This window comes from Lactuca sativa, chromosome 8 (genome assembly GCF_002870075.4).
Source record: "Lactuca sativa cultivar Salinas chromosome 8, Lsat_Salinas_v11, whole genome shotgun sequence".
Classification (NCBI taxonomy): domain Eukaryota; kingdom Viridiplantae; phylum Streptophyta; class Magnoliopsida; order Asterales; family Asteraceae; genus Lactuca; species Lactuca sativa.
Window position 1 is genome coordinate 23142996 of NC_056630.2, and position 21380 is coordinate 23164375.

Here is a 21380-nt window from a genome sequence, read left to right on the forward strand (position 1 = left end):
TTGGGTCAAAGTTTGACTGTTGACTTTTGTTGACTTTTAGGGTTTGGTCAACAATGGGGTGTTTGAGTCAGGAGAGGGGTAAAATAGTCTTTTACCCTTCTGAGGGTGCCAATAGAGGGTTGAGTCTAGTCTCGAGAGTTATATTTATGAGAGTATTTACTTTATGTGAATAGGCGGAGGCTAGGCAATATTTCTACCGAGTCAGAGATTGACCGAGACGTCTGAGGTGAGTCTTCTCACTATACTTTACCTAGTGTGGTAACAGAGTTATGTGACATAGTATTTTAGAGTTATATGCCAGTGTATTTGCATGTTATTTATGTGATGTGATTTATTGTGATATGTGATATGCGTGATTCAGAGTTACAGAGTAAGGACCTTTGGGTCTATAGAGTTAGGGCCAGAGGGCCCACAGAGAATTGGGGCTGGAGGGCCCTACTAAGACACATTGACCAGAAGGTCGACAGAGTTATAGCCTCGAGTGGCTATTATGTGTTAAAGTGATATTTTGGGGAACTCACTAAGCATTTATGCTTACAGTGTTATGTGTTATGTGTTTCAGGTACCAGTGATGATCGCGGGAAGGCGCCGACATGATTCGTACACACGCGCATTGGAGTCTATATATTTTGATCTTGGGGTTATGTTTTGATACAATGTTAATACAATGTTTTTATTTATGAATGCAAATGATATTTCATGGTTTTTAAAAGTGAAAAATTGTTCAAATTTTTACGGTGTTACAAGTTGGTATCAGAGCCTTGGTTTGAGGGATTTAGATGCATCTTCGGGCGTATCTGAACTCAAACTGGGGATTTGAGGAAAATTTTAATAATAAATTAAATTTTTTGAAAAAGAGTAAAAAGAGTTTTGAGAAAAACAGAGCAGAGCCGTGTGTACGATCAGCCAGTGCCCGAACGGTGATTTCCCAAAATACCCTCATAATAAGTGTTATCAGATATGCTATGTTATGCTATATGATGAATTATGATATGCATGCTAGAGTAGACTAGGTATTCTTATTAGGACTACAGTGGCCTGATATATATGATGCCTTTGACTAGGGGTTTTGCTGCTAGAAATGCTTAAGAGTGTTTAGATAGCAGCGAGGTGCTTATGAGAGATTTGCTAGTGAGTAACACATGATAGAGAGAGTAGAGTACTTGGGCTTTGGGGCTCAAGGAGGAGGACTTGGGATGAATGCTGATGTGGTATGAACGGTAGTATTGGGACCGTACTACTGAAGATACCGGGTTGGTGCGCAGTCCAAGTAAGAATCCTTAGGGCACTAAGGAACAAGTAGGGTGGAGTTATCGAGTGTGATTATACTCGAGGGGGTCCCTAATATTCTTATGTTGTATTTCAGAGGGAGACCATGGTTGGGACACGCCACACACCAGAGGGCAGTAGTACGAGCGAGGCTAAGATCCGTAGGATCATTCAGGAGGAGGTGGTTGCGGCCATCAGGGCAGAGATGATGGGTTTTGGCTATAAGAACATCATATGTGCTCATACAAACCCTAATGCTTGGATCTAGGTTTCTCTATTATACATGCAAGTTATCCAAGACTATAAACCCTAGATCTAGAATATGATAATCAATATAACATATAAATAAGGGTTTAGATCATACCTTGATTGTTATGTAGCAATAACAATCTCAAATCCTTCTTGTATTGACTTTAGAAAGCTTAGAGTCACAAATGTCACTCCTCTAATGGTTCACAAACACCAAGAGCAAGAGGATGAAGAGGAGGAGAGAAGGAGGCTGCCAAAAACGTGTGGAAACCCTAGAAAGAAGCTTGTCCACGGTTTTGGGGCATAAGGGCTCTATATATAGTGAGGCTATTAGGTTATCTAACAAGGAAACCCTAATTTGGATGCTTAAGCCCTAAGAAACCCATGGACTCCTTTCCTTAAAGGCCTTGGACGATTTCTAATGGGTTTCCCCATAGAATTCATCAAACCTTATAATATAAGGCAATCCATGGCCCAATTGTAATTATCTTATAATTACAATTCCAGTCCCTTAAGTTTAATTAATCTCTTTTAGTCACAAACTTAATTCTTATTAATTCTTGACTAATATTAATTAAACAATATGATTTCTCCTTTAATATATTATTCTCATAATATATTAATAAATCATATTTAATCCTTTCTCTCCATAATTCATCCTATCAAGTTGCTTTGGTGAAGGCAACCCAAAAGGACAATGCACCATCGGGTCAAGTACATACCAAAATAGTTATGGACTTAGAGGGTGTTTGGCCTGGCTTTTAAAATGACTTTTGACTTTTTCTTTTAGAAAAAGTCCAAAAATATGTTTGGTAAAATGAAAATAACTTTTATAATCAACTTTTGCAACAGAGTAAAATGAGTCTTTTTGAAAAGTTACAAAATCGTGACTTTTTCTAACTTTTCAACAGGTAAAACCATTAATTACCTTTATACCCCACCTACCCTAATCAATTCACAGTATCCCTCATCACTCTCTCGTTCTCTACGCTCACCCACTTTCTTCTCTCTCGCATCTTACTCGATCGATCGTTCCTACAACACCGGCGATCTTGTTGCAACGTCGGCAATCTTCCTGCTACACCGGCGTATTCTGTCTCCATCTCCGATCAGGTAAGTTTTCTTTTCTTTTCCAGTCAATTTCCGATGTTACAACATCTTTCTATGGATTTTACAATCGATTTTACAATATCTTGCTGTCGATTTCCAATTTTCAGTAGCAAAGACATGTAGTTTTTCGATTTTCCTTGAACTGCTCTTCTCTCTCGCATTTGCTGTGATTTGTTCCTCCTATTTCTAAAATTGATATTCTGTGATATCCTGTGATTAACATACCTTTGTGAAATTGATGAAATATGGATGAAATATTGATTAATAATTAGTGAACTTGATGAAATATGGATTAATAATTAGTGAAATTGATGAAATATGAAGCTGATAGAAATTTTTGTTTTGGGATTGTGTTAACAGGTAACCAATTTCTATGATATTATGTTTTTCTGTTTTGATTAGAATTTTGATAAATGAATGAAATCATTTAGTAAGGTTAATGAAATTGGTTTGTTGTTTAAATGTTGATCCTATATGTAATTCACAGATAATGGATGAAAACAACACTACAATTGTTGATTGTGAAACATCTTTGAAAATGAAAAAAACCAAAATTTGGGTGGGATAATCGTACCTTCATGGTGTTTGTTGATTCATGCTTGATTGAAAAAAAAGGGGGCGTAAAGCCACCGGCTCCTTTGATAAAGTTGGGTGGGAAAATATACAAAAACGCATTAAGGAGAAAACAGGTTACATCCTTGAAAAAAACAACTAACAAACACATGGGAGAACATGAAAAAAGAGTGGAAGCTTTATGACCGCTTATTGAGGCTTGAAACCGGACTCGGTGGGATGAGAAGCCTAGTAGATGCGTCGCCTGAGTGGTGGGAGGAGAAAATAAAGGTATGATTACTATTCTTTTTAATTATTTTAAGTTATGATTGCATATAGATTGAACATATTTGATTTATAATATCTTTTTGTCTTGCAGGAGAATAATGATTATGCCAAATTTAGGAACACAGATTTGAGCATATTTGATGAGAAATATGCTACTTTGTTTCGGGATTCTGTTGTCGTTGGAGATCAGACTATGACTCTGTTACAATTTCAAAACAATAGCAATCCAAACGAAGAAAATATGGAGGGCTAAGGAGATAGTGATGAAATCAATTTAGATTATGATGAGCCACTTTTTCCTAGTCTCCATGAAAGTAGTTCAAGTAAAAGGAAGAGGTCTAAGTCTGTTTCCAACAACCGTCCAACCAAGAGTAAAAATTCAATTTATGAAGAAAAATTTGATGCTTTATTGGATGTCATATCATCAAAAAGCACACAAACTTATCCACAAAATAATCCTTCCCCAACAATAGCAGATTGCATGGCCATTGTCATCAAGTTTCCCGAGTTTCGTGAAGGGTCCAACGAATTTTCACAAGCATTGTTTGTCTTCACCAAAAAACAAAATCGTGAAGCTTTTATGTTTCCAACGACCGACGAAGCCAAGATGGAGTTTCTTAAGTTACTTATGAAATAATGATTTAGCAATATGTGTTATGCTTTGACATTTACGTTTTATGTTTTGACATTATGTGTTGTCCTTTGACATTATGTATTTGACATTTTATATTATGTGGTATTGTTTGTCTTTATGTATTTGACATTTTATATTATGTGTTAATGGTTGACATCTTTTTATTTGTATTATGTAGGATGGATAGTGATGATTCTAATTCATCCGATGATAATGAACAATGTTGGGTGGAAGAGGATAGAGAATTTGAAATGTTATGTGGATTAGCTTTGAAAGGGATAATGATCGCTCGTAACTTACGTATGCCATGTCACACTTCAGATCGCAAAGGGCACATGTTTATTACTGAAGTACTAAATGGACATCCTAGACGTTGTTATGAGATGTTTAGACTCAACGTACCAGTTTTTAGACAGTTATGCATAGATCTTACTACAAATTACAGGCTACAACAAACACGAAATGTATCTATTGAGGAGTCTGTAGGAATATTCTTGATGACTTTGTCTCATGGGTGTAGCAATAGATTTGTGCAAGAATGTTTTAATCATTCGGGGGAAACGATTCACAGGCATTTCCATACAATTTTGGAAGCCGTGCTAAAACTGAGTGCCAACATCATCAAGCCAGACACAAACTATAATGATGATGTTCCCGAATATATATTAAATAAGCCTCGGTATTATCCAATGTTCAAGGTATTATCCAGTGTTTATTATCTTGGTAGTCAAACTTTAACAAATAATTTATTTATGATATATTTTTGAATTTGAAGGATTGCATTGGTGCTATAGATGGGACACACGTCAGGGCATTGGTTCCACAAAAAGATGAAGTGAAGTACATTGGTCAAAAGGGATATGCAACACAAAATATAATGGATGTTTGTGATTTTAACATGTGCTATACATTTGTTTGGGACGGTTGGGAGGGGACTGCACATGATACAAGAATTTTCAATGAAGCCTTACAGAGACCAGATCTTAATTTTCCCTATCCAACGGGTGGTTAGTATTTTTTTTGAAACACAAGTTTTATGTTTTTACTAGTTGTTTGAAAAGAATAATAAATGTTTGTTTTATTTACAGATAAATATTACGTTGTTGATGTCGGATATCCAAATACGAGAGGGTATCTTGCTCCATACAAAGGCACAAATATTCGTTATCATTTACCAGATTTTCGACGTGGACACACGGCTGCTATTCGTGAACCTCGTGGACCGAAAGAGAAATTTAACTATCTCCACTCATCATTGCGAAATATCATTGAACAAACTTTTGGAGTGTGGAAAGCTAGGTGGGCGTTATTAAGAGACATGCATGTTAATTACAAGTACAAGAACCAAGTGAAAATTGTGATAGCATCGATGGCGATCCATAACTACATTAGAAAGGTTGGTAGGTCTGATGAAGCGTTTAATAGGGCACAACAAGAATCCTACAATCCCGTACGAGGTGATACTGGTAGTGATGTTTACAAAGAAGGTCCAAGTACATGTCGCACGAGCGATGATGATTTATATATGGCAGCGATACGGGATATTATTGCACAAGATATAATCACATTGCGAAGATGAATGTAATGTTATCTATGATTTTTTTATGAATTATTTACAATTTGTATGAACGTAATTTTAATATTGTCATGGTCTAATCCAAAAAAATTAGAAATATTTTAATTTGTATGAACATAATTTATATTTTATATTTGTATGAACGTAATTTTAATATTGTCATGGTCTAATACAAAAGGTACTCTTATGAATTATTTACAATTTGTATGAACTTAGTAATTTTATATTGTCATTCTTTAACCCAAAAAATTACAAATATTTTTAAAAAAAATTTTATATTTTATATTTTCTAATAAAATGTTTACAAAATTATAATATGTGTTTAAAAAAAATATTAAGTATAAAATAATATACCTAAAGTAGTAAATCAATGTAAATATGTAAACATGTCCTTTTTAGTCATTTTACATGTAAAAGTTAAACCAAACACTTTAAGTTTTTACTTTTTACCTTCAAAAGTTAATCCAAACACTTTTTAAAAAACAACTTTTGTAAAAAGTTCTTTTGCAAAAAGTCCTTTTACAAAAAGGACTTTTTCCCCATAAAAGTTAAGCCAAACACCCCCTTAGACACTAATCCAACAGTCTCCCACTTGGATAAGTCTAACAACTATTCTGTGTATGACTTCAGATCCTGATCTGCAATCGTAGCTTTCCAAAGCCGCTATCAACTCTGATCATATCAGATAAGCGTGTCCTTTAGATAAGGGATCATATATTCCTCCATTCTAGATATCGTAAGACATGATTTCTAATCATTCTCTCTATACTATTTATCGACTTTCGATTTATGACGACTGACTAATCAAATTAGCCCTATCCTGGCCGAGCATTTACGTTTGTCGTCACTAAATCATCGAGGGGCCCAAAGATATCGCTTTTATCCTACTTTGGATACAAGGAACGGATAAACTTTGATTCAATGCTCGCTTGCACTCACTCACCGAATCACACACAACAATATGTTTTATGACATCAAGTTACTAGTGCGTTTACATATTATCAATGTGCAACCGATTTGCAAGATACAACTCACACATCTCGATTACAAGAATATAAGATGTTATCGCCTCACCAATCACTCATGATACAATTCATGGAGTGATCCAAGTGAGCGTGGGTTTAATCTAATGCTCAAATCATATTCATAAGCACTCATGAACGTTGCAACAAACATTTGCTTATGTCTTATACTCTTTAGACAATCCACACACCAATTCACAACAGTCTTCATTCATACCTACTTCCAACATATGAACGACTGTGGCCCGTTCGAATAATCTGACTGTTCTAAACCAATTAAATTATTCAGGAAGTCAAAACATGCAAAGTGAAACACAAGCATAATACTAATCCCATATGGCCTCAAACCTTTGAGCATAAATAAAACACCTTTTATTTATCACCATATCGATTACTCATTATTTGTTGTTTCGACTAGTCAACTTCTTACTTGAATCATTACACTCGTCCCATGCTCTTATTATGCACACAATGTTTACCTATGGTTCTTACTTTGTGAAATAGATCAAATGAACACATTTCCAATCATACTCATTTCACAACCCCAAATCCTTTTTCATAAGTGAAAGAATATCAAATTCTTGCCACTTATAGAATATGCTAGATTCTAACATTTTATGCAATGATCCTTTCGTAATGTCATAGCATAAAAGTCACAATGACTATTGCCAATGATATTACAAAGTTCTCTATCGGAGATTGTTACAATACAATTCCTTAGATATGATGTCTCTCACTCAAAGTACATTCCTTTGAACATCCTTTTGCATAAAAATTCTAATCTAGACATAGATTTTCAATATTCAATTCCCAATATGGACACGTTTCCATATTTTCCATATGACAATTCATTCTTAATAGAATCTTATCTATTCATAATAATGTCGATATGGTCCATCCAATACTATACTTCCAACTACTCACAAGCGACCAATCCTAGACGAACTTTGGATTGTCCTTTGATAGTTGTTTAATTATCTTAGTCAAAACCAATTCTTGTCCTTTTTCCCTCTAAATGCGCTAGACATTTGGAAAATTTTAGAATGGTCAAATATTATAGCATTTGCAATTGATCCTATACCCGAAGCGTATGGGACACGATGCATAATGTCTTACATGAAGATTCGATACTTTATCAATCTTCTGCCATAATAATTTATGTGCTACGTTCTCAAAATTTGAACTATGAAGAGGAATGTCGTAATCATAATCGAAATTTGAGAACACACTATGTTTCCTTGACTAAATTATTAACATTCCACAACCTAAGCCTTTAGATTTGAAATGAAGAATAATATTATCTCCCTTAATTATAGCAAAAAAACTTTTTAACCCTTACAACTTTGCAAAGTATAACTCTTGTTTTCTATAATTAATATTACTAACTTGCAATACTTTCCATAATAATCATATAATCATAACGTTTATACTCCCACTATCATGATGATTATTATAAACATAACACTTATGCTCCCACTATCTTTGACATGTATTCAGAAATAGCTTAACTTTCAGAAAACAATACTTGTTGAATTTCTTAAGTTCATGTTTCTAATACCTAATGCTTTGATAATCCTTTATCTGAGCTTATACACCATTCCCTTAGATAGCTCATATGTGTGTGTAATCAATTCAGACTAATTGCCAAATCTCACAATTCGAATTATGGAAAGGGATACCGTAACCATAATCGAATTCAAGAATTCAATTTCACAATCACTATCTTTTTTAAAATCTCTCTTAGTGAAAGCATTTCCTTACAGTCATTTTCATGAAGGAGGGAATATTATGACACTTAGATTTTAAAGGTGTATGTGTTCCTATCCATGTCAATTTGTCAAAACCAAAGTTCACGAAAAATTCAAACTCATATGGACCGAACTTTCTTAATCTTGACTTCTTGCCTTATGGTAACACAGTTGTCCACCATGTCTTCCAAGTAGTTAAGCAGCTCACCCATTCCTATCAATGTACTTTCCATTGATCAAGGTGCCTGCCTTTTATGCGTTCAAATGAGAACTCATAGAACTCGCATTCATAATTAACTCAATTGGAATGACACAGAAACAAAATAGTGTCAACATGATAGGTTGTAAACCTCAACTCGTGTGCTAGTGATGATCGATAAGGTTTATTTTGATTTGTTGTTGAAACCTTTCAAAACCATTAAGACTCCCACTGACTCCTTGACATATAAGATTCTCTTATCAATAACCATTTCTTGACAAACAAATATTCAAGAGTTAGTGTAGTTTTTATCAAAACATTTCATAAATTGGTCCTAGTTGGTCTTTGTCTTATCCAAGACATCACAACTTTCACCATTTGATGAATGTTATAAACCTTCTTAACACTTATCACTCAATTTCACAATCTTAACTCTAAGACTTGTTTTGGAACGAAGTATGATTGACTTCTTGATTTAACCATTTCTTCAATTCTTGATTCCTCTTCTTAGACATACAATTGTACTAAGACTTACTTGGGGATCAATTGAGATATGGTTCTTAATCATTAAGACCTATCATAAAGCATAAAAGGTACTCTCCCTTCTTCTTAGAATGGAGAAACTTTTATCTTTCTGCCTACTTGATTCTTCTTATTCGTTCTGCTATTGATTTAAACTTTTTCAATCAATTCAGAATTACACTTAATCTTATAAGCATAATCATATTTACTAAACCTTTAGCAAATCATGACGAATATATTTGTTACTCTTATGGTAGACTTGATCAACACGCAACTTTGTGTACTCGGTCTCCTAGTCCTTCACTTGACACTTTGTCAATGAATTAGTCTAATTTCCAAATATGAAATTTCTCATTCATCGTGCAACCAAGTTGCATGATTCCAAGTTTCTGTCCAATTGAAACTTGGGCGATGAGAAACTCTCCCTATTTGGTAAATTCTCGATATTTCCATAAACAACATAATTAAGAATCAAATCCATTATTTCTAATATTAGAAACCCTTAAACATCAATTTTCATGCATGCCATTGCAAGGATAAATAAATAAATAATATAAAATCAAAATTTATTTTATTGCGGAAAAATTTGTCCTTACAATGCAATTCATTGAAAAACTATGCTAATACATCTTTCTTAGCAATGTAATTCTAACTCTAAGTAGTAGATCAAGAATCTAATCCTCAAGTAATGCGATCGAAATCCATTTCTACATGGTTAGATTCTGCTCACTTCTTCCCTTAAGCTTCCTCTCTTTTCTTCGATCCTACAAAACATCAATTGTAATCTTATCACATTATGTATTGCGAATCTAGAATAGGAGCTTAAAAGAGTTAGTCAATGGATTTTACCTAAAGCAGAGCCATACGTTTTGACTCTCCCATCTCTTAGATCTCTTAGGTAAATAGGGCAGCTTCGTCTCCAATGCCCCTTCTCTTGGCAATAAAAGCAAATTGACTCTTTTGGAACAGGACATGGAACTACTTCAGACATTGCCTCGATCATAGCATGTCTTTCGTTGCCATTGTCTATATCCATAGAGGTCTTGAAGGCAGATTCACCAATCAATTTTGCTTTTCTATTGCGCCAAACCATTGCTGATTCAGCAACAATAAGCATATAGGTGATATCTATAAGGGTCACGTCGCAGTTCATCATATAGTACTCTCTTACGAACTCACTATATGAGTTAGCAAGTGACCGAAGAACCCAATCAACAGCCATCTCCTCACAGACAACGGATCCCAACATTCTTAACCTATCAATGTGTGACTTCATCTCTAGGACGTGTGCACACACTGAATTTCCTTCTTCATGTTTACTTGCCAAAAGGGCTTGAGTGAGCTTGAACTTTTCAAGCCTTCGAACTTGTGGGTTAGGGAGAATAATTGGAGGAGGTGGAGGAAGAGAAGCATGATCTCTTGTTCCTCGATCAAATTGTGGAATATCATCTTCATGCGGATGCTTGTTCCTCGATCAATCGCCATGTTATAGGCAATTTCCTTAAACACCCCTTATAGACCAGCTTTGTGAATGAGGCCTAATAATGGTAAGACTGACTTTACTCATACATATATATAATGTTAGACTGTTAATGTTATATATAGTATAGGGTGTATTTTACACTTTTAAAATACTCTGTGGTCAAATTTAACAATTATACTTTTAATTCAATTAAATTGTAAACCAAAACTATTATGGATTTATTAAATCTCTTTTAGTTATACACCTTAACTAATTAATAAAACCATCAGGGAGTGATTTGAACTTTTCAAAACAATACTAGGGTTTTAGAATTTAACATTCCTAAATTAAACCTTTAATCAACTTTTAAATTCCAAAACTTGAGGACAAGTTTTTAAACATTTCAAAACATTAGGGTTTAGAATTTAAATGTGCATCAAAATTAAACTTTTAATCAAAATTTAAATTCCAAAACTTGAGGGCAAGTTTTGAAACCTTTTCAAAACATTAGGGTTTCAACTATTTAAATTTCAAAACTAAACTTTTGAGTTTAAATTTAAACTATAAAACCTAAAGGGGAAAATTGAAACTTTTCATAACACAAGGATCAAATAACAAATAATATAAATTAAGAAATTAATTTTGTCATTATCTATATTTGACCTAATTTCAATTTCTTGCAAAATAAGTTACCCAATTAATACAAATAATCAACTTTAATCATATAAGGAAGTTATTATCTAATTAATTGGTAATTATCTTGTGTTTTGGCAAGGATATTCATTAAGAAACAATAAAATTCGTATTTTATGGGTTTAAAACGAATATGGTAATAATCCTTAAGAAAAACAACAATAAAATCTGAAGTTTCCTCTGTCTGACACTCCGACTCGCCGAGTCACACTTTGGAACTTGCCGAGTAGGGCTGACTCGCCGAGTCCAGGTAATGACTCGCCGAGTGTAACGCCCGCAAATCCGGGCTAGTCAATTTAGAGGCAATAGGGGTCGAAAACGACTTTTTGACAAAAAGATTATTTAGAATAAATAATCTTAACCAAGTTGTAGAGTATGTCTCCACCTACGCGTGGATATAAATAACGTCAAAAACGGAGTTCGTATGAGCGAGTTACAAATTATAGTAGTATATTTACGTATTAAAATAAAGTATAAATCATGTATACGTACACATATATATACATATGTATATATCATTAGAAAGGTATCGACGATGCGGTTATTATAAAACTAATGTTGAGTTCTTTCGACATTAGTTTAGTACAAAGATCATTAAATCCCTTTAAAATAGTATTATAGAGGGGTGTTTAGTTGTTTATATAACTAAAAGGTCATTAAGTAATTATGGAGGGTAGTTTTTGAAAATTCAATTAGTATAAATAAGAGCCTTGGGCTCTCATATTTCTTGCACCATTCTCTTGATTCAAGAGTCTTTCTCTCCTTATCCCCCGAGCATTTCGGTCCCTCGTGATTCAACTTCTCTTTCTGTAGTTTTAGTATAGTAAGGTGAGCGCTGAAGCGCTGCACGAATCTTTCTTAGAAAGATTCAGCGACGAAGTTCTGCCCCTGCAGAGCCCGACTCCTAGCTAAAATCCCCTTGAAAGTAAGTTATGTTTACCCTATTTTAAATATAGTTTATATTTAAAATTAGTATTGTTATTATAAATTTATAATAAATATTTGGGCTATTATTATGACTTATATAAGTGTCGTTATAATATCTTTTAACTACTCGCGGTACGGGGAATCTGGTTTAAAGGGCCGCATAGGGTTGTTGGATTTCAGAAGTGCTATACGCCAAAATGGTCCTGCCCTCCGGTGTTTTATGTCTGGCCCCTGTCTGTACATAGTAGTTGGAAAGTATTGTTTAAACACTTATATAATAATAATAATAATAATAATAATAATAATAATAAGACTAATAATTAGTCACGGTAATATTAGACTAAAATCTAGTGGTGATAATACTAGGTTTCGTCAAAGGAAATTATTTTAAAGTAAACGAAGCGCTGTCCGAGTACCGAGTCACCACCTTCTCAGGTGAGTGCATAGTTACTTTCAGCTTACACATAGATATGAAGTATTTTATATAAATTACGTGCTGTGTGTGTATATTATCTGTATACTTGCTATCTATGCTGGATGAACGTTTTATACATGTTTTCAATGATTTAAACTGTATATGTATTTTATATCTACAAAATGTGTTGGGTAAAACATGGGTAGATGTATTAGTTGCTGTGTGATAAAATGAAATAATGAGATGCCTCGTTATAGATGTTCTTGATGATCTAGTCATCTAGCGGAGTATAGATGACGACCACGGACTATTCTAGACAGTCCAATGGAACACTAACAGGCTCGCAACCTGTAGGTGTTTATTCGAACTTTGTGTTTAACCGAACTGTGTGTTTATTCGAACTGTGTGTTTATTCGAACTGTGTGAACTGTGTGCTCACCAGATATACTCCATCCCAATGATAGTCCTTTGACTAGGTCCCTTGTGTTAGATGTTTTAGGGACGTAATGTGAGGATAACGGGAATGGGTAATTGGGTTGATTGTTTGATGTTTAAAAATAATAATTATATTATTGTGGGTTGAAAACCCTATGTGCTCACCAGGTTTCCCAACCTGACCCACTCAGTTTATTTTTATCACAGGTGTTGATATGAAGTCACAATACACTGAGAGATTTAAAGAGATGTAGATCACTAGTGTAAATAATTGTAAGTTCTGTTTATGCTTATGTTTCTGTATTAACGATGACATCCCAAACGTTTTAAAATGAAATAAATACGTTTCATCGAAAATGTTTTAATAACGTATTTACCATGTTTTTCTGGGAACAAATTCCGCAACATTTTTATAAAATGAAGTACTCTGATTTTTATAAAGCATAAACAAAATCGGTCTTTTCTGGCCGTGAAAATGGGGATGTCACACCGAGTCAGGTCGAACAGAAGGCCATAAAACGTTTTTCAGCAACATAAAGCATCAATACAATAGAAACCAATCTAGTCTCTGATACCACTGATGGGTTTTGGCTATAAGAACATCCTATGTGCTCATACAAACCCTAATGCTTGGATCTAGGTTTCTCTATTGTACATGCAAGTTATCCAAGACTATAAACCCTAGATCTAGAATATGATAATTAATATAACATATAAATAAGGTTTTAGGTCATACCTTGATTGTTATGTAGCAATAACAATCTCAAATCCTTCTTGTATTGACTTTAGAAAGCTTAGATTCACAAATGCCAGTCCTCTAATGGTTCACAAACAACAAGAGCAAGAGGATGAAGAGGAGGAGAGAAGGAGGCTGCCAAAAACATGTGGAAACCCTAGAAAGAAGCTTGTCCACGGTTTTGGGGCATAAGGGCTCTATATATAGTGAGGCTATTATGGTTATCTAACAAGGAAACCCTAATTTGGATGCTTAAGCCCTAAGCAACCCATGGACTCCTTTCCTTAAAGGCCTTGGACGATTTCTAATGGGTTTCCCCATAGAATTCGTCCAACCTTATAATATAAGGCAATCCATGGCCCAATTGTAATTATCTTATAATTATAATTCCAGTCCCTTAAGTTTAATTAATCTCTTTTAGTCACAAACTTAATTCTTATTAATTCTTGACTAATATTAATTAAACAATCTGATTTCTCCTTTAATATATTATTCTCATAATATATTAATAAATCATATTTAATCCTTTCTCTCCATAATTCATCCTATCAAGTTGCTTTGGTGAAGGCAACCCAAAAGGACCATGCACCATCGGGTCAAGTACATACCAAAATAGTTATGGACTTAGACACTAATCCAACAAGAGATACCATAGATGTTTGGGTCTATCAAGACCACTCTGATTGAGACATTTGACAAGAGATATGCTACTCTTTCTGAGGCTGTTGTTGATGCGGCCACTACAGCTATAGCTGTGACGAGGCCGCAGAGTGGTGATGCGTTGCTGTTCCGGGAATTCAGCAACACGAAACCACCAGAGTTCGATGGGACCCAGGAACTGATTGCAGCAATGAGGTGGATATCAGACATTGAGGGGTGTTTCTTTACTTGCTCATCCCCTGAGCATTTGAGAGTTTGATTCGCACTGAACCAGCTTCGCTTGGGAGCGAAGGATTGGTGGAAGTTTGTGACGGCGCACTACACGCCTGTTGAGCTTGCTGCAGTAACCTGGGAGAGGTTCACTTCTATGTTTCAAGATGAGTACGTTCCCCAGGTGGAGAGGGAGCAATTGTCACAGGAGTTTCTGACCCTCAAGCAAGGTACTGAGTCGTTTACAGCGATTACTCGGAAGTTTCATGAGAGGGAGATGTTCTGCCCAGAGCACGTGTCCTCCGAGTAGGCACGTATCCAGTATTTGAGTGTGTTGAGGAGGGATGTACGAGAGTTCATGGCGAACTCATCGTACCAGACATTTCCCGAGCTTCAGGCAAATGCCCGGAAGAGGGAAATAGAGTTGGAGACCCAAGCTAGGGAGGAGGCTGAGTCTCAGGGAAAGGATCGGCGACCGGCTCAGTCTCAGCCGGCAGCCAAGCGGGCCAAACCCGCTGATTCGAGATCTAGGAACCAGAAGGGCCACACTTGTGGCAAGTGTGGCAAGAGCCACGATGGGATATGCAGAGCGGGGTCTTGCTACAAGTGTGGCAAGGAGAGGCACATGGCCAAAGAATGCCCCAAGGGGTTTTCAGTTTGTTTTCACTGCAACCAGACAGGACATCGGAAGGCAGAGTGTCCACAATTGCGAGGGTCAGCGCAGGGAGCATCTCCAGGATCTGCCCCTGCTGCAGTGAGAGTTACAGATGTTCGGCCTGCGAAGGTCGAGGCACCGAAGACACGAGGGAGAGCCTTCCAGTTGACTGCGGAGGAGGTCCGTGCAGCACCCGATGTTGTGGCCGGTATGTATTCTTTCATGTATTCTTTTGTATATTGAGATAGTGTGCTTATATTATGATTATGCGTAGGTACTTTCCTTGTGAGTTCTGTACCTACCCTAGTGTTATTTGACTCGGGTGCGAGTCGATCTTTTGTATCAATGGCTTTTAGCCGACACATCAGTATTAGTCGAGAGGCGTTGAGTCGACCTCTGAGAGTTTCCATAGCGGATGAGAGAGCGGTGTATGCCACCGAGGTGATTCGGGGTTGTGTACTCGAGATTTTCAGGGTAGAGTTTCCGATCGATTTAGTCCCCATTGCGATGGGAGATGTCTGTGTCATCGTGGGCATGGACTGGTTGAGCTGATTTGGAGCAATCATCGACTGCGAGCGACAGCTGGTGACCATGCGAGACCCTAGTTGGGGATTTCTTACGGTGTACGGCGAGGGTACATGTTCTAGGTCGGCATTTTGTTCAGCCGCCAGGGCGAGGCAGAGACTTCAGCAGGGATGTAAGGGATTTATAGCGTATGTGATGGACACGAGGGTTGATTCAGAGAAACCAAGGTCAGTGAAGAAGTTCCGATAGTGCGTGAGTTCCCGGATGTATTCCCGGAGGAGTTGCCGGTGTGCCTCCCGAGAGGCAGGTAGAGTTTAGTATTGATTTGGTCCCCGGGGTTGCGCCTATCGCCAAGGCGCCCTATCGCCTTGCGCATCTAGAGATGCAGGAGTTGTCCTCGCAGCTTCAGGAGCTGCTGGGGAAGGGATTTATTCGGCCGAGCAATTCGCCGTGGGGAGCGCCTATCCTTTTCGTCAAGAAAAAGGATGGTTCACACCGGATGTGCATTGATTACCGGGAGTTGAACAAGTTGACGTTCAAGAACCGTTACCCGTTGCCGAGGATTGACGATTTGTTCAATCAGTTGCAGGGAGCATCTTGGTTCTCCAAGATCGATTTGAGGTCTGGCTATCATCAAGTGAGGGTGCGAGATGAGGATATCCAGAAGTCAGCGTTCAGGACTCGTTACGGGCATTACGAGTTCGTGGTGATGCCTTTCGGGCTCACCAACGCACTAGCGGTGTTCATGGACCTCATGAACAGGGTGTGCAAACCGATGTTGGATCGCTCGGTGATCGTATTCATCGACGACATTTTGGTGTATTTGAGATCTAGAGAGCAGCATGAGGAGCATTTGAGGGAAATCCTCGGGGTTTTGAGATCGGAGAGGCTTTATGCCAAATTCTCCAAGTGTGATTTCTGGTTACAAGAAGTCCAGTTCCTGGGACATCTCGTTAACCAAAAAGGGATATTGGTCGACCCAGCCAAGATTGAGGCGGTGATGAGTTGGGAGGTGCCGAGGTCACCAACGGAGATCAAGAGTTTCCTAGGACTGGCAGGCTATTATCGGAGATTTATCAGGGATTTCTCCAAGATCGCCGTGCCACTCACTAAGTTGACCCAGAAGGGTGTAGCTTTTGCTTGGGGTCCAGAGCAGCAGGCCTCCTTCAAGACACTTCGCCAAAGACTATGTGAAGCCCCGGTGTTAGCCCTTCCGGAGGGAATGGAGGATTTTGTGGTATATTGTGACGCGTCGATATCAGGGTTGGGAGCAGTGCTTATGCAGAGAGGGCATGTGATAGCATATGCATCGAGGCAGCTGAAGCCTCATGAAGCGAGGTATCCTACCCACAATTTAGAGTTGGGGGCAGTAGTGTTCGCCTTCAAGATCTGGCGTCACTATCTGTATAGGGTCCGGTGTACCATATACACGGATCACAAGAGCCTAAAGTACTTGATGGATCAGCCCAACCTGAATATGCGACAGAGGAGATGGCTGGATGTGGTAAAGGATTATGATTGCGAGATCCTGTATCACCCGGGTAAGGCTAACAAGGTTGTCGATGCCCTGAGTTATAGGGCGGAGAGTGTTCCGATGCGAGACGTTTGTATGAGATTGACAGTGATGACTCCGGTGTTGGACACCATTCGAGGAGCCCAGGCCGAGGCCGTGAGACCAGAAAACCAGAAGCGAGAGCGAGTTATCGGGCAAGTATCGGAGTTTGTTACCGATATCTATGGGCTTATGACATTTCAGGGTCGGATTTGGGTGTCGTTTGTGGGCGGAACGCGTACCATCTTGATGGAAGAGGCACATCGATCGAAGTTCTTGATCCATCCTGGGGCCACTAAGATGTATTTGGACCTGAAAAGGGTGTATTGGTGGCCCTGTATGAAGAGGGACATTGCATGGTTCGTGGAGAGGTGCCTAACCTGTCGCAGGGTTAAGGCCGAGCACCAGAGACCGCACGGCAAGTTGCAGCCGTTAGATATTCCCGAGTGGAAGTGGGAATAGATTACTATGGACTTTATCACCAAATTGCCGACGTCTGCGAGGGGCATTGATGCAATTTGGGTGATTGTAGACCGGTTGACGAAGAGCACTCATTTCCTCGCTATTAGTGAGAGCTCTTCCGCAGAGAACTTAGCAAAGATGTACGTGAGGGAAGTGGTATCATGGCATGGAGTGCCGATCTCGATTGTCTCAGACCGAGATGTGTGTTTCACTTCCAGATTCTGGAAGAAATTTCGTGAGGAATTAGGTACTAGGCTGCATTTTAGTACCGCATACCACCCACAAACTGACAGACAGAGCGAGCGAACGATTCAGACGCTCGAGGATATGCTCCGGGCATCTGTGTTGGATTTCGGCGGGAGTTGGGACACGTATTTGCCCTTGGCAGAGTTTTCCTACAAACAACAGCCATCATTCGAGCATTGGTATGCCACCCTTTGAGCTATTGTATGGGAGGAGGTGTCGGACCCCCATTTGCTGGGGAGAAGTAGGGCTGCGTGTGATGGGTAGTACAGAGATCGTGCTTTAGACGACTGAGCAGATACAACAGGTCAGGTAGAGGTTGTTGACCGCTCAGAGTCGTCAGAAGAGTTATGCGGACAGGCACCGGTCCGAGCTCGAGTTTCAGGTCGGCGACTTCGTACTCCTGAAGGTCTCTCCTTGGAAAGGAGTGATCTGATTCAGGAAGAGGGGCAATTTGGGGCCCCGATATATTGGTCCTTTCAGGGTGATCGCGAGAGTATGCAAGGTAGCCTACCATTTGGAGCTACCTGCAGAGCTAGGTCAGATTCACGACACCTTCCACGTGTCGCAGCTGAGAAAGTGTATAGCTGATGAGTCGGCAGTGGTGCCATTAGAGGATATTCAGGTGGATGTGGGCCTGAACTACATTGAGAGACCGGTGGCGATTAGGGATCGAAAGATCAAGGTTCTGAGGAACAAGGAAGTGTCTCTAGTGCAGGTCCAGTGGCTGCATCGGAAAGGGTCAGAGCTTACTTGGGAGCCGGAGGGTGAGATGCGTGAGTAGCATCCGGAGTTGTTTTCAGAGTGAGACTTCGAGGGCGAAATCTGATTCTAGTGGGGGAGAATTGTAACATCCGGATTCCCAGGTATATTATTTTATTCATTTATTTTTGGAGTTTGTGGAGGAACTCAGCGAGTTGGTGCCAAGACTCGCCGAGTAGGGTCGCGGATGTTCATCCGGGTTCACGTTCGGACTCGGCGAGTCCACGCTGTTTAATGAAGCCCTAATTTCTAGGGTTTGGGACCTATTTAAAGGCCCGTATGGCCGTCATTAGCGGCTACCACACCCCAGAAAGAGACCTAGATCGTTTGTGAGGTAAAGAGTGGCCATTGTTGATCATTTGTTGGTGTAAACTGAAGGAGAAGGTGATCAAGGCAAGAGAAGGCTGAAGGAAGTGCAAATCTAGTGATTTCAGAGTTCAAAGGCTTCATATTGAGGTATTCCTTCGGACTTTCTCTAGTTTTGGGTGTTTATTCATAGAGTTAGGGTTTTCAAACCCTTTGGAAGATGATTATGTAGAGTATTTGCTCCCGTCTCGAGTTTGTGCCTTGGATCTGGACTCAAAGAGGTCCAGAGACCTTAACCCTTGGAGCTTTATGAGTCATTTTGGGGTTATTGGACTTAGGTTGCGATTTTTGGGGCTAAATCACTATTTGATGCCATCTTGTTGATATAGAAGCATCAAGATTCGAACTTTATGTGACTTTCATGCTTGGGAAGGCCAGATCTATGGATTAAGGGCACAGATCTGACCTCAGGAGGTCAATAGAGTTTGTGCATGGCATGAACTCGCCGAGTTGTTTTTGAGACTCAGCGAGTAGGGTTAGGGTTTCACGAAAATCACTCAGTGAGTAGACTTGCTGAGTTGGGGGATAACTCAGTGAGTTAGAAAGGGATTAGAGGACTGGAGTTCAAGGCGGTACTCGTCGAGTTGTTCTTGAGACTCGGCGAGTTGAGTCGTGGTGGCCTTGCGATTCATGCCAGTTGTGACTCGTCGAGCATAGGGAGGGACTCGACGTACTTAGCAGGACAAAGAGTTAGTGGACATGTGTGTACTCGCCGAGTCGCCAGAGTGCACTCTATGAGTTGGGTCAAAAATTTGTCCGTTGACTTTTGTTGACTTTTAGGGTTTGGTCAACAATGGGGTGTTTGAGTCAGGAGAGGGGTAAAATAGTCTTTTACCCTTCTGAGGGTGCCAATAGAGGGTTGATTCTAGTCTCGAGAGTTATATTTATGAGAGTATTTACTTTATGTGAATAGGCGGAGGCTAGGCAATATTTCTACCGAGTCAAAGATTGACCGAGACGTCTGAGGTGAGTCTTCTCACTATACTTTACCTAGTGTGGTAACAGAGTTATGTGATAGAGTATTTTAGAGTTATATGCCAGTTTATTTGCATGTTATTTATGTGATGTGATTTATTGTGATATGTGATATGCATGATTCAGAGTTACAGAGTAAGGAACTTCGGGATCATAGAGTTAGGGCCAGAGGGCCCACAGAGAGTTGGGGCTGGAGGGCCCCACTAAGACACGTTTAACAGAGGGTCGACAGAGTTATAGCCTCGAGTGGCTATTATGTGTTAGAGTGGTATTTTGGGGAACTCACTAAGCATTTATGCTTACAGTGTTATGTGTTATGTGTTTCAGGTACCAGTGATGATCGCGGGAAGGCGCCGGCATGATTCATAAACACGCGCATTGGAGTCTATATATTTTGATATTGGGGTTATGTACTGATACAATGTTAATACAATGTTTTCATTTATGAATGCAAATGATATTTCATGGTTTTCAAAAGTGAAAAATTGTTCAAATTTTTATGGTGTTACAAATATAAACTGGATTTGTAATAACAAAAAAATATTAAGGAAAAAAAGACAAGACCTCTTCTTTCATGTCAGATTTTTCCAAAATGTTAATTCTTTGACTATTGAGCAAGTCGTTCCTTTTGAATGTGAAACGTGATTCCGCGATCATTTACTTCATCACTTCAAAGACATATCACATATGGTAAATGTAAAATAGCTCTATTTTACAACGGAAAACTTATTGAATGTGAATAGGAAACTTGAAAAAAATAACTTGATATTGGTTTTGAAAATATTGTTAGTTATCTCATTAAAGAATCGATGCTCTCATTTGGAACTGCAAGCCAGTATACCAGTTATTTCAGACATAATCATTTCGGACTAATATAGTCATTATCAACTATTTTTTTAGAAAATCTACACAATGGGATGGTAATTTATTTTCTCCAAATAAAATAACAATGCATTTAGATTTCCACCTCTTCAATTGCCTTTTTATTCCACTCTATGATGGATTATAAAACAATATTAAAAATAAAACTCCCAAGGAATGAAGGAAAAATAACGAAAAGGAAGGAAAGAATTTTTCCAATTCCGCTAGACAAAGCATGTAGTTTTTCTTTATTTCAACAGGATGAACTACAT

General features: G+C 38.4%; 1 long non-coding RNA gene across 1 annotated transcript; it reads left to right on the forward strand.

The window, feature by feature from the left end:
- Positions 1 to 12125: 12125 nt before the first annotated feature.
- Positions 12126 to 13583, forward strand: LOC128128043 (uncharacterized). Its single transcript, XR_008225628.1, has 3 exons — positions 12126 to 12249; positions 12618 to 12686; positions 13309 to 13583. It is a non-coding gene; the product is annotated as an uncharacterized LOC128128043 (long non-coding RNA).
- Positions 13584 to 21380: the final 7797 nt, after the last annotated feature.